We start from the raw sequence: 11,344 nt of genomic DNA, 5'->3' as shown, positions 1-11,344 counted from the left end.
AGGGAAAGTTCAAGGCTATGTTCCCAAAACACACAAGTGACATACCGTAAGCAGTAATGTTTTATTTCAAATACATTCATAATTAAAAACGTAATGTATGAAGCAGGGAAATAAATGATCAAAACAAAAGATTTATTGACTGCAATATTTGTACAGTTATGTGGATGATGTGATCAGGCTTGTGTTTGATGAGGTATTTGAAGATAAGCTGAAGGAAACCCCGATTCCAATGGACCTGGCATCAGAGTTTGAGAGACCTTCAAAGGAGGACGTGATTGCATGCCATCTTCAGTGCAGGGGTCGTCGAAAGCCAAAATTGTGACCGATCTGATCAGGAAGCTCCAAGCGTATCTGGAGAACAACACACGACAGGATGATAACCTTATAGTGTCGTCTTAAATAGCACCAGCTGACAAAGCTTTGATATGCCATTTATCTGAATAGATAGCTGTAAGAAATGAATTGAACAATTTTTAAAAGAAGAGCACAATATGGTTACTAAAGTATGTTTATTTGTATATTGTTTAACATTTAAATATATATTTGTAATAAATAAAAAATCTTTTGACTGACTATTATATTTTCTTTAAAGTTACATCTTTTGTTCTTTTGGGTACTTTGTTATTATAATGATACTTAAGTGTTATTGGTTTAAAAATGTAATAAAACTTACTCTAGTCCTGCGCCTCAAAGGTTTATAGTCGGTACAATAAATGTTCTGTGTGTAGGGATTTAGACAATTTGTGCAAAACCTGGATGATGAATCACGCAGGTAAGAGGCCCTGGAACCTGTTGCATTCTCCTTAAAACCTAATAAGTAAAAACATAGCACTTATAGGTAAGCAGTCTTTCATAATAAAGTTTACCATAGTGAAATAATGTAGAACATTCATTTCAATTAATACTTTCTTTGTGCTACATTTGGTGTTTCCATGTAGTTTGCACAGTAATATAGTATATAAGCAGTCTTTTATAATAAAGTTTACTATAGTAAAGTAATGTAGAAATTACCAAGTGAAATCGTTTTATAATCATTTCAACCTACATTTGGTGTTTCCATATAGTTTGCAAAGTAATGTAGTACGTTATAATTATCTTTTGGATGTCTTTGCAACACATTTTCGTCTTCGTTTAGCATTCTGGCAGAGCTAAGGACACCTAAAAAAGTTAAATCCAATCGCGTTCATTGACGGAGATCGTTTACATCGTAACGGCCTTCTGAACTCTCTGGATCGAGCTCGAAGTGGTAAGGCAGTACAGACACCATCGTTCATAGAGAAATATAATGCTTGTTTACGTTGCCTGTGACTCTCAGTCGGAATCGGAAAACCCACGCGTAGTCAGGGGCGTAACCTTTCAAACACACGCCGAACCCAGTTTACCAATAACAGTTGAGTAGTCATCTGATCAATCCGAATACACTAGACATTTTGGGAGGCGGAGACAGGAACTAAATCCGAGCGTTTTCCAGACAAGCAGAAATCGGTGAGGTATGTAAGCAATTTATAAGACTCACAATGCATTAGTTCAAGTTTTAATAACATGTATGTACTATGGGATATTACAATAACGTGCTAACGTGCTAATTTATTAGCATAATTGGTGCTCTTTAATAATGAAATGACTAAAGTGGCATTTGTGAAAATAAGGCATTTCAATAACTGACTAATTACCTTTTTTATTGCCATTAAAGTGAAATTACTGAACCTAAATATAAGAGCCTGATAAAAAATGCTAATTTACAGGAAAACATTTCAGATGCACTTATACAGTTTTGTATATTTTATTCTAACATTTTTCATGCATAAAAAATATTTTAACATCAAACCACCATAAGGTCTTGTTAGTCCCAACAGAGAGCTACATTTACAACACTTTTACACAGAGCATAGATTTTAATAAATTTTAACATGTTCTATAATTTGTTGTGTTGAAAACCCCTAACAAAAACAACAGAAAACAAATCAAGCTAATTATTAAATACAATAATTAGACCAATAATTTGACATTTTGAGGACAAAAGCTTAACATATAAAAGAAGCAAATTTCACTGTAAAACATAAAAAACTGTTTTACAAAAAAAGTCCCAATTATACCCACACAACAGATAATGGATAGTATGGAAATAAATGTGCCACTGGTATCTGGATGTTGACATCCTAAATGTTCTTCTGAAGCAGATAAAAATTAGTACGATTCAGTCATTCGAATGTAGACTCTTATTGCATTTGAAGAGATTGAGGTTTAACCCATCTATTTCAACTGATCCTCCATCAGCATGCATTTGAAGCAGAGTAAAGCTTTCACCAGTCAATTTCAATTAACTGAGAGAGGCTAAAGCCATAACAGCACATGTTGTCAAGGATACAACAAGTCAGGATGACAGCTAACACAAACAAGCTATTTCACCATAGATTTCAAGATGAGAGCATTATATTATTTCTGATATGCAGAGAAACAAACAGAGATTTTTAGATTATATTTACCCCAAACTGTCACGAATGAAACAGACACTGGTTTTCATTATTCACTGCATATATTTAGTATCAACATATCTTTTATGTAATTGTTTTCCCTACACTGTAAATGCAAACATGGTACTTACTTAAAGAAAGTAAATTGACCTTAATCAGTTTTTATCAACCTGCTGTTAACACTTGCTTTTAGTGAGTTACTTGTACTTTGAGGTTGAAAAATCTTACCAGATCAGTCTACTTGAGCTGGATTCATATAGAAAAAGTAAGTTTATGACATGTGGACATGCGCAGATCAGTCCTCTCTGAAATGCCTAAACCCAACCAATCAAGGTGCTTCGTGGGGCGGGTCTTGGCGTTGCGGGAATCATAATTTTTGCAGACGGTCGTTACAAGTCACCTCACCACATGCCGCAACTGACCAGGTGGAGCTGGATCTATACATCGCTTCTACGGCACTTTTGATTATCTTCAGCCGAGATTCTTGTGCTTGGCACACTTATTTGGTGAGTAAATATTTTACCTGTGTGCACACCGTTTTGTATCTGTAAGTCTGCGCCAGTATTTTGCGCTTGATTTGCGTGTAGTAATGTCTGCTTACGCTGGCTAACCATATTATAGACATAACGTGGCTATATTTTGCTGAAACTTGGTCAATACTTTATTATTTTTTCAATCCACAACTTCCTCGGTGTTGAAAATTGGAAACTTTAAAGACTTTTGACACGTTAAAATTCAGGAATAACTTCAGTGTTATGCAGCGCCGCAAGTCGTCAAAGTATCGCGAGAGCGAGACGAAATAAGATTTCTTGAATCATTCTCGCGGTACTTTGACGTCATCCGTCTGTCGGTTCTTTCGGCGCCGCATGAAGTCGAACAAGCCTAGTAAGGTAACTTTTGTCGAGTAACGTACTGACTAGCATGATGACAGACTGATCCCGGTGGTTTGTGAGTTTCCTGAGCTTTATAACTGATTTTTATAAGTTTAGGCAGAACAAGTATGTATGTATCATTTTATTTTAAGCTAGGCTGTAAAGTTAGCACTAATGCTAATTTAGCTACCAATAATAACAGTCTGTGCTTATCAAAGACAAGATTACCACGTGTGTCGACATGATTGGGGATATCCCCACAATGTCATTTTATTTAACACTCGCACTTAACACTGGTCGATATTTGTACTTGTGCCGTTTCCATGGTTACCACGTGTAGTACCCAGATCAGACACGTTACAGACAAGAGTGTCTCCCTGTCTGAATTTTTTTTACACAGTTTATCATAGCCTGTTATGATAGGGAACGTATTTGCTGGCATACTCCGTTGCTTACATTATTATTCAAGGTCATCTTGTACATAATATGCACATTTTAATAAGGGGAACTGTCTGTGGGTTATTGGGCTATGTTAGTTTTCACATGTAACGTTACTTGTTTGTGAGTTGTGGTGAACTTTGGTTGTATTAAATTGTTTTATTTTTTTTTAAACTGTCCTCTTTCAGGCTCAAGCAGAATGGTAATCAATCCTCCTCACATTCCATAATCCCAGCAATAAAAGGTATTTTCAACTAATAACTCTTATTATTGCATGTTAAAGTAAAAGTTATTCTTACATCAGAGCAATTGGATTACAACAAAAGCAAATCAATTTAAGAAATTCAAACTAAATATCTTGTGTGTTTAAATGAATTTATCATTATAGTACATTTCATCATACAGAATATTTTGTGCATATGTTGAATTTCAAATATTTGATGTAATTCGTATTTCTGAACTGTCTTTATAGATACTGTGGACAGTCCATCATACCCAGGACTACAGTATCCTAGATGCCAACCACAAAAGTGAGTAATTTACCTTTTGTACTGCTCTGTTCACTTGTCTTGAAGTTCAATGATGAAAAGCTTGATAATTAGATTTTTGCAAGGATTTAGTTTTTCCTATAGCTCTGGTATTTAAAGTCTGAATATGCAGCCAGCCCTATCTTACACCTGATGCACAGCAGACTTTCCCTCCACAGACGCACGTTAGTAAACTAGGAATGAACTTGTGCTCCCTGGGCTTTTCAGTGCAAAAAAAGAAGGCGTGTTCCGGCGCAAACAATCCCTGATGCTATTTTGCAGTTCCTAATGTCTAAAGTCAGTGGTGGAATTGTTTTAAGTGTTGCTTGGGGTATTCCGATGCTATTTTAAGCGAGCATGCTTGGCCATAATGTAGAGTGTGCACAACGAGCATACACTTTGATTCCCTCATCTACACGGATGCATTTTTTCTAATCATACATTATTACAAGGAAAAATAATAAAACATTAATTGTTGTGTCCATGAAGATGTGAGAGAATTTTTTTTAAATCTACCTTACACATTAACCCAAATTATTATTATTATTTTAACCAGAGCTTATTTGTGTGGGTTTCTCCCATCATCCCCATATAATGTCACTTCTTTGTGTTTTAGTGGAAGAAATGAAGAAAAAACAACCAAATGTGGCACTCTCATTTCACAAATGATGGACCAATCATTCCCACTATGCAGACAAGAAATTGTAAAAAACAAGGGCCTGCTGTACAGAACATGGTTGAACGATGGCCAGCACGTTTCACAGAAAGACAGGTAACCTATTTTTTGTTTTCAACCAATAAAATTATGCAAATCAAAAATGAATTCAAAGTGTGTGGCTAGAAATCCAAACACTTGTTGGAATGTTAATACCTCTCTCTACTTTTTTAGGTGTTTGCTGAGTTTAATAGAATCGCCAGTAAGAATCTTGAGGGAGACTTGAGGCTTTGGACCAGTATGCCCCACGTTTCATCGAACTTTTCAAAACAAAAAGGGAACTGTTGGCCAGAAACTCAAGGAGCTGATGCAGCACATGAGCTGGCTGGTAAGTAGATTCATTTTGCTTTTGATCTGTATGTTAGTTCATCAAGTTCTAAATGAGACAATCCAGACCAACCTATTTTATTTCCTGTCTGCTTGTGCCTTGCAATTTACTCTGTTAACTTATCTTTTCTCTCTGTGTGTATCATTAGACACCAGGCTCTAGAATGCATCACTGTTGGTGTCCTGACGGTTGTCAGTGAAGATAGTCCTCACGAGGGTCAAAGCTTAGTGGTCCTCCAGCCCATCTCCACTGCCATCATTCTGGAGGGAGGTATTGTTATGGATAATGTTAAGGACTTGCCTCAAGTCTTTTGTTTGGGCTTACCCAAAATGCATGGCAAATACACTCAACTTTATTTAGACTGTGATGCTCGGACTGGGAAAGAAAAACCTCCCATCAAAACGGTTGACTCTGAAGAACAGTCTTCTGGGTTAAAGAGCTGTCCGATAGAACTTTGTAAGCTTTGCAGCCATTAATGTTCTCCTGTTATTAGATACAGTTTGATGCTTTTATGCAACTGTATTTGCTTCTGATCTTAATAAAAATAAGAAATTCCATTAAAGTCTGTAATGATATCCAGGTATGCTAAAGTTGGAAATAGAGCCACCGTGTTTTATTAAGAGTTGTTAGTTGTTATTAGATGATAATGTCAGAAAATAACCTACCACGGTTGTCCTGTTTACATTTGTGTTTTAGGAAAGCTTTTTATAGTTGTAATGTCGTACAAATACAAACCCCAAGGAGTGATGTTTTTGTTTGTTGCTTTAATCCTTTCACTGCTCACTTTGGGACACAAAAGCATTTGTTGTACTTTCAGTTAAAAATGCAATTTTTAACTGAATGCAATTTTTTAATGTAAAAAAGTTACATTTTAACTGTCTACAGTTAAATCAACCACAACTTTGTTTAGCTGCTGTTATGTACATAAATGTGCATTGAATAAATGTTGTAATGTAGCTGAATCAAGTGAGTGTTCTTTTAAATTATATGTTTGGGATGTGTTTATTAGATCGTAACAACAAAACAAGGACCCAAATTGGTTTCTTTGAGTAAGCAGAACTAAAAGTATTAAGTTGTAGGTATTTAGTAATTCTAAGTGGGGTTAAATTTATATCAAGCAATCCACACAAAAGGAAAAAGTTACAAGAACTTAAAAAAGCGTGTTAGTGGTACTACTAGATTAGTACTGCACACTTAAAATAAACAAGCTTTTCTAAATCACTAATCGTAAGCTAACTTTGCTTAATTTTTTTGAGGCAACGAGTTTGCATACTTTTTTTAAGTAAGGTCAACTAATTACATTTTACAGTGTAACCTCACTGATTGATTATTTTTTGTTGTTTCATTTGAAAGTCTATATCATTTATTACTTTCAATTTCAACTCAAAACACATCTATTTTATTAATATTTAGGCTAGCTATTGTTAGCCAACAAACACAAGTCCTAAAGTTTTAAATGTGCTAAACACAATGCAAACTTTCCATATAGTCATCATTATTAAATAATATCATCACTATTATAACCATTGTTATAGCTATATCATAATATTTAATGGGAGGGCAGCAAATGACTATATACACTATACCCATATGTACTCATTAAATATTTGATAGTAAAATTCTAAGGGCACAGGGTTGCTCCTTATCTATGTTGCTCTTCTGTACGGCTCATCTTTATTTGTACAACAACATTTTACACAATTCAAAATCAAACGTTTCAATCCAAACTGTCTAAAAAAATGATCAAAATGCTCCCTAGCTACCTCAGAGGTACATATTGATATCAAAAGAGTGCATATTGATACCTTTTTAAAGGGTGACCATTTATTCTGACAGTGTGAATTAAAATGTTAAATTTTCTGTTTTTATTAACAATGGGTGCAAAATTTGAATCGTATACATTGTTGACTGGTGAAGCTGCCAGATATGTTAACTAAAAGAGACATTTGACCATGCAGTGTATGCAAAAAATTTTTTGTCTTATCTACGATTGGACCATTCGAATACACGGGAGATATCAAAAGAAACTGAATTAACTTAAGAGGCATTTAATAAAACAGAAATGAAATGACCATGTTTACCATTTGCCTTTCCATTCATGTTCCAGATTGACCTTGCAGGCAGATAAATACTCTCAGTCTAAAAAGATATTGAATAAAATGTTCTGAAGTTATCCAAGGTTATCACTGTTATCTGAACTTGCTCCTGTACTGTAGTTGCGCTAAAATTACAAACATTACATCTGCACGTCCATAAACCCCCTTTTATAATGCTGTGATCTGGCACATCAAAGAATAAAACAATGATTTTAGGCTCAGAATTTAAACAATTATTGTGTCAGAAACAGAACGAGGGGAGAGAAATGAGGAGGAGATTGAGAAAAAGAGAGCACCTGTGTCGCTGTGGATATATTTGAGGCTTCTCATCTGAGCTAACAAGGGAAACTGGAAAGTGTAAAGGCCACGACAGCAGGATGAAAGGAAAAGCTGGATTACCAGAGAGATGAGAGTCATCGCTCAAGTCAGGGTCAGGACAGAGCCAGCAGAAGCAACCTAATTAGCTGTCATTTCTTTCTGTTTTCATAAGTTTCTATACACATTGGATATAATCACAATGTGTTTGAGATTGACAAGCACATATACAGTAACATATGTGACTTTCAAATGCCTTGTACATACAATAATTCACGAGAGCAACTTAAATACTGTCTGTTAAAATTCTTGTACAATATAAAAAAAAAGATTTACTTATAATGAACTAATATTTTTAATTTGAATTAACTCAAAGTCAACAGAGTAATTTTGAACCAACTTTTTTACAATGTAACTATTTTCATGACAGCCGTGGGCAGCATAGATAGCTGTGACTGTTGTACTGTAAACAAAGATGAATATAGACGCTTTCATCAGACGCACGTGCGTTGTCGTAGTTACAGTTTAGCTATGACTTGAACTAATGTAATCTAGTTCAAGGTAGTCATTTTTTAGCTTCTTTTCAGAAATAAACTACTCTAAAAGGACTCTGTTGTTATTGATTCTTTGTGAAAGTTTACCGGAAGTTACGTTTTTTTCTATGAAAGCTGTTTGTTTATGTTGTTACTGTTGAAACCGTTTATCTATAGCTTATATTTAATAAACAAGTTTAATGTCAAATCTGGACGCAAGTTACTCTGTCTTAATTTTTTCATGTATTTGTACAATAGGACATGATCCCATAGTCAGCGTATGTAATTGACAACCGTATTGCAGTACAGTACTGTAACAGGGGCAAACTTCCAAATGCCCTCTTCATACAATAATTTACCGTAGCAGCTAAAATACTGTCAGTAAGATTGATTTAACTAGAATTATGTCCTGTAAATATTCTCACGACATCTTAAATAACACTGGCGACCTGTGAATGTTGTAAATAAAAACAACCATAATTCATGCAGTGTTATTTAATATACAAATTCATCTGTAAAGCCCTAATTACCCAACAGCAGCTTAGAATATTGCTTTGTTACTTATTAGCACTATAACACCAGTCTGGCAACTATAGTCTGTTTCTGTATGAATATAGCCATACAGCACATGGGTGATTAATCAGAAGAAGAAAGGGAAAAAGGGGGAAGAGAGGGAGTATGAGAAGTTTACAACCTTTGCTGTGCATTGACAACATTAACAGCATCGAATACAATGCCTTTACTTATGGAATCTTTCATACGCACATATTTTTCTCAGAGACCTGAAATGTTCGATTATATGACCGTCATTTTATAAAAGTGAATCTAATTAACTGCAAAGTGTCATTGAGACGATTAAAATGGATTTATAAAATTAGCAAAATGACTTGAAGAAAGATGCTTATGGGGATCATTAAAGCCTGATCTCATGGGAAATATGTATTTTACGAGTTGGCTAATTTGTAAGAAGTAACCGTACGATTATCATAAAAAACAATGAAACCCTAACCTAACCCTAACCTCATAGGAATGAAAGAAAATCAGTGTGGACATGTGAATTAATACGAATTGGCCACCTTATAAAATCTGTACAAATTGCCATGAGATTGGATAATTAACATTCTGTGTCATGTTCACAAACTACATGCCATTGCCCAAGGCTACTAAAATTTCACAGTAACGTAGGCTTCTGCACACCTAGTCATTTTAATACACTTTCTAAAGCTGTCACGGGGGAAAGGGGTCCCTTTCAAAAAGTAAAACTTTGTTGCTAATGGTGCGTTCACACCAGACGCGAAAGAGGCGGCAAGTGCGAGTGATTTACTGTACATGTTAAAGGGGTGGTTCTATGGTATTTCATGCATTCTGATCTATTAACACAGTTATAGAGTTGTTTCCTTATGCTAAACGTAATATTTTTGTGCCGAATGCACTTTGCCAGGGTTTGGTTTCTAAAAAGTTTTTTTCGTTTACGGGTCCAGTTGACGTTTTAGGGGTTTCTATACGTATCACTTCTTTTTATGGGCACTTCCCCCGGAAAACCCCGCCCACCGCCCCTCAATCAGTGGGAGGCGGTAGAACTCACAAACATCACATCAGGCGACAGCGTTGTTTAATTTCAAAACTGAACAATGTCATGAAAGAAGTGTGTTTTGGATGTAAGGAGAAGAAAGCCAGCCTTATGAAAACAATGGATATAGTTTGATTATCCGGGTTTTGCATGTGTGTTTGATGCGCTGGATTTCATTGAAAAGTCCCAACCGGGTCATGAGTTGCATGCGGTAAGTAACACTTCTGTGTAATGTTGGAAATAGCGCGTGCATATTATATAAATGACACGAACATGTAGAGAATCATAAGTTAAACAGTGTTGTATAGTGTTGCATGACTCGTACTCGCTCCTCCCGCGGTAGTAACTCCTCCTTCTTCATTTTTTTGTACGTTATCGGAAAGAATCTGTAAAGCTTATCTTTCTTTTATAAATCTGATTAAACTAAAGGCTATTCGGAGATATAAAGGACGTAATACTACTCTATAGGTACTCCAGATTAACATCAGAAATGCAGAAACAGAGTGTGTTATGTGAGCTTTAAGTAAATGCAAAGACGCGAATAGCCATCCTGCGGCGTGGTAAGACCGACTGGGCTAGTGCAGCTAGTGCAGAACGTGGTGAAGACGCAGCGTGGACAGCTTATTCAGCGCAAATGTAGAAATCCGAACTTTGGCGGATTTTCGCGCCGCGTTAACCAATCAAATGCTTGCTCTAGCAGGGACCTGATTACAGTAAGCAAGTGGAGGCAGAAAAACAAAACAACAATAAAAGGGCAATCATCATTGCTACACGAGACATCTTCGTACTTTTACAGGAATTTCATTGGATCTTGAGTGGAAGAAAGTGAGGAAGTTGAACAATCTGGTAACTCAATTTGAGCTGTATAAGCCCCTCCCATGACGCAAATTTACATGTGTTGAATTTCACGTGCAACTTTAACGCGTGAATAAAGAGAGTAACCTCAAAATGTTCAAACATCCAATTACGTGCAAATCGCAAGTTTTTGCCGCCTCTTTCGCATTTAGTGTAAACGCACAGTAAAGATTGTATAGTATCTAAAAGGTAAATTTTTGGCATCAAATGTAAACTGTCTGTACCCAGTCGATATGCTACATATTAGGACTTTTTTTAAAGTGTCTTACCCCAGTGACAGCTTTTGTACCTTTCTCTGACAGTGTAAAGAATGCAGATCTTATACTTGCTTTATTTATAAAGTGCATGAATAGAGCTTTGTTAGTCAATGACGGAGCCAAACACCTTCAACTGCCAAGCGGGGGTGTTTTCAATAGCTGGCATATCTGCGGCAGTCATCCTGAAACCCCCACAATTAAATTTGATCTTCCAATTTTATTCTTTAATACAAAACACTATCAGCTGTCTGTGGGTGGACAGCACCAAAGACATACTGAGACACTTTTGCGTGATTAAGTTCTCACAGGGGTCCTTGTACTTAGAAATGACCTAATCAACATCTGCTTGCTTCAAGTTTAATTT

At 35.9% G+C, this 11,344-nt stretch overlaps 1 long non-coding RNA gene across 3 annotated transcripts; it reads left to right on the top strand.

The window, feature by feature from the left end:
- Positions 1-2,629: 2,629 nt before the first annotated feature.
- On the top strand, positions 2,630-6,259 carry LOC135772639 (uncharacterized). 3 transcript variants are annotated; one of them, XR_010543230.2, is made up of 5 exons: positions 2,630-2,980; positions 3,973-4,028; positions 4,257-4,314; positions 4,928-5,083; positions 5,201-6,259. It is a non-coding gene; the product is annotated as an uncharacterized lncRNA (long non-coding RNA). The 3 variants fall into 3 exon arrangements; XR_010543231.2 differs by having other exon boundaries at positions 2,630-4,028; positions 5,201-5,354; positions 5,503-6,259; XR_010543229.2 differs by having other exon boundaries at positions 2,630-4,028.
- The last annotated feature ends 5,085 nt before the right edge of the window (positions 6,260-11,344 follow it).

This window comes from Paramisgurnus dabryanus, chromosome 19, assembly GCF_030506205.2.
Source record: "Paramisgurnus dabryanus chromosome 19, PD_genome_1.1, whole genome shotgun sequence".
NCBI classification, from domain to species: Eukaryota; Metazoa; Chordata; class Actinopteri; order Cypriniformes; family Cobitidae; genus Paramisgurnus; species Paramisgurnus dabryanus.
Note: the sequence above shows the minus strand (reverse complement) of the source record. Positions and strands in the feature narration are given on the sequence as shown.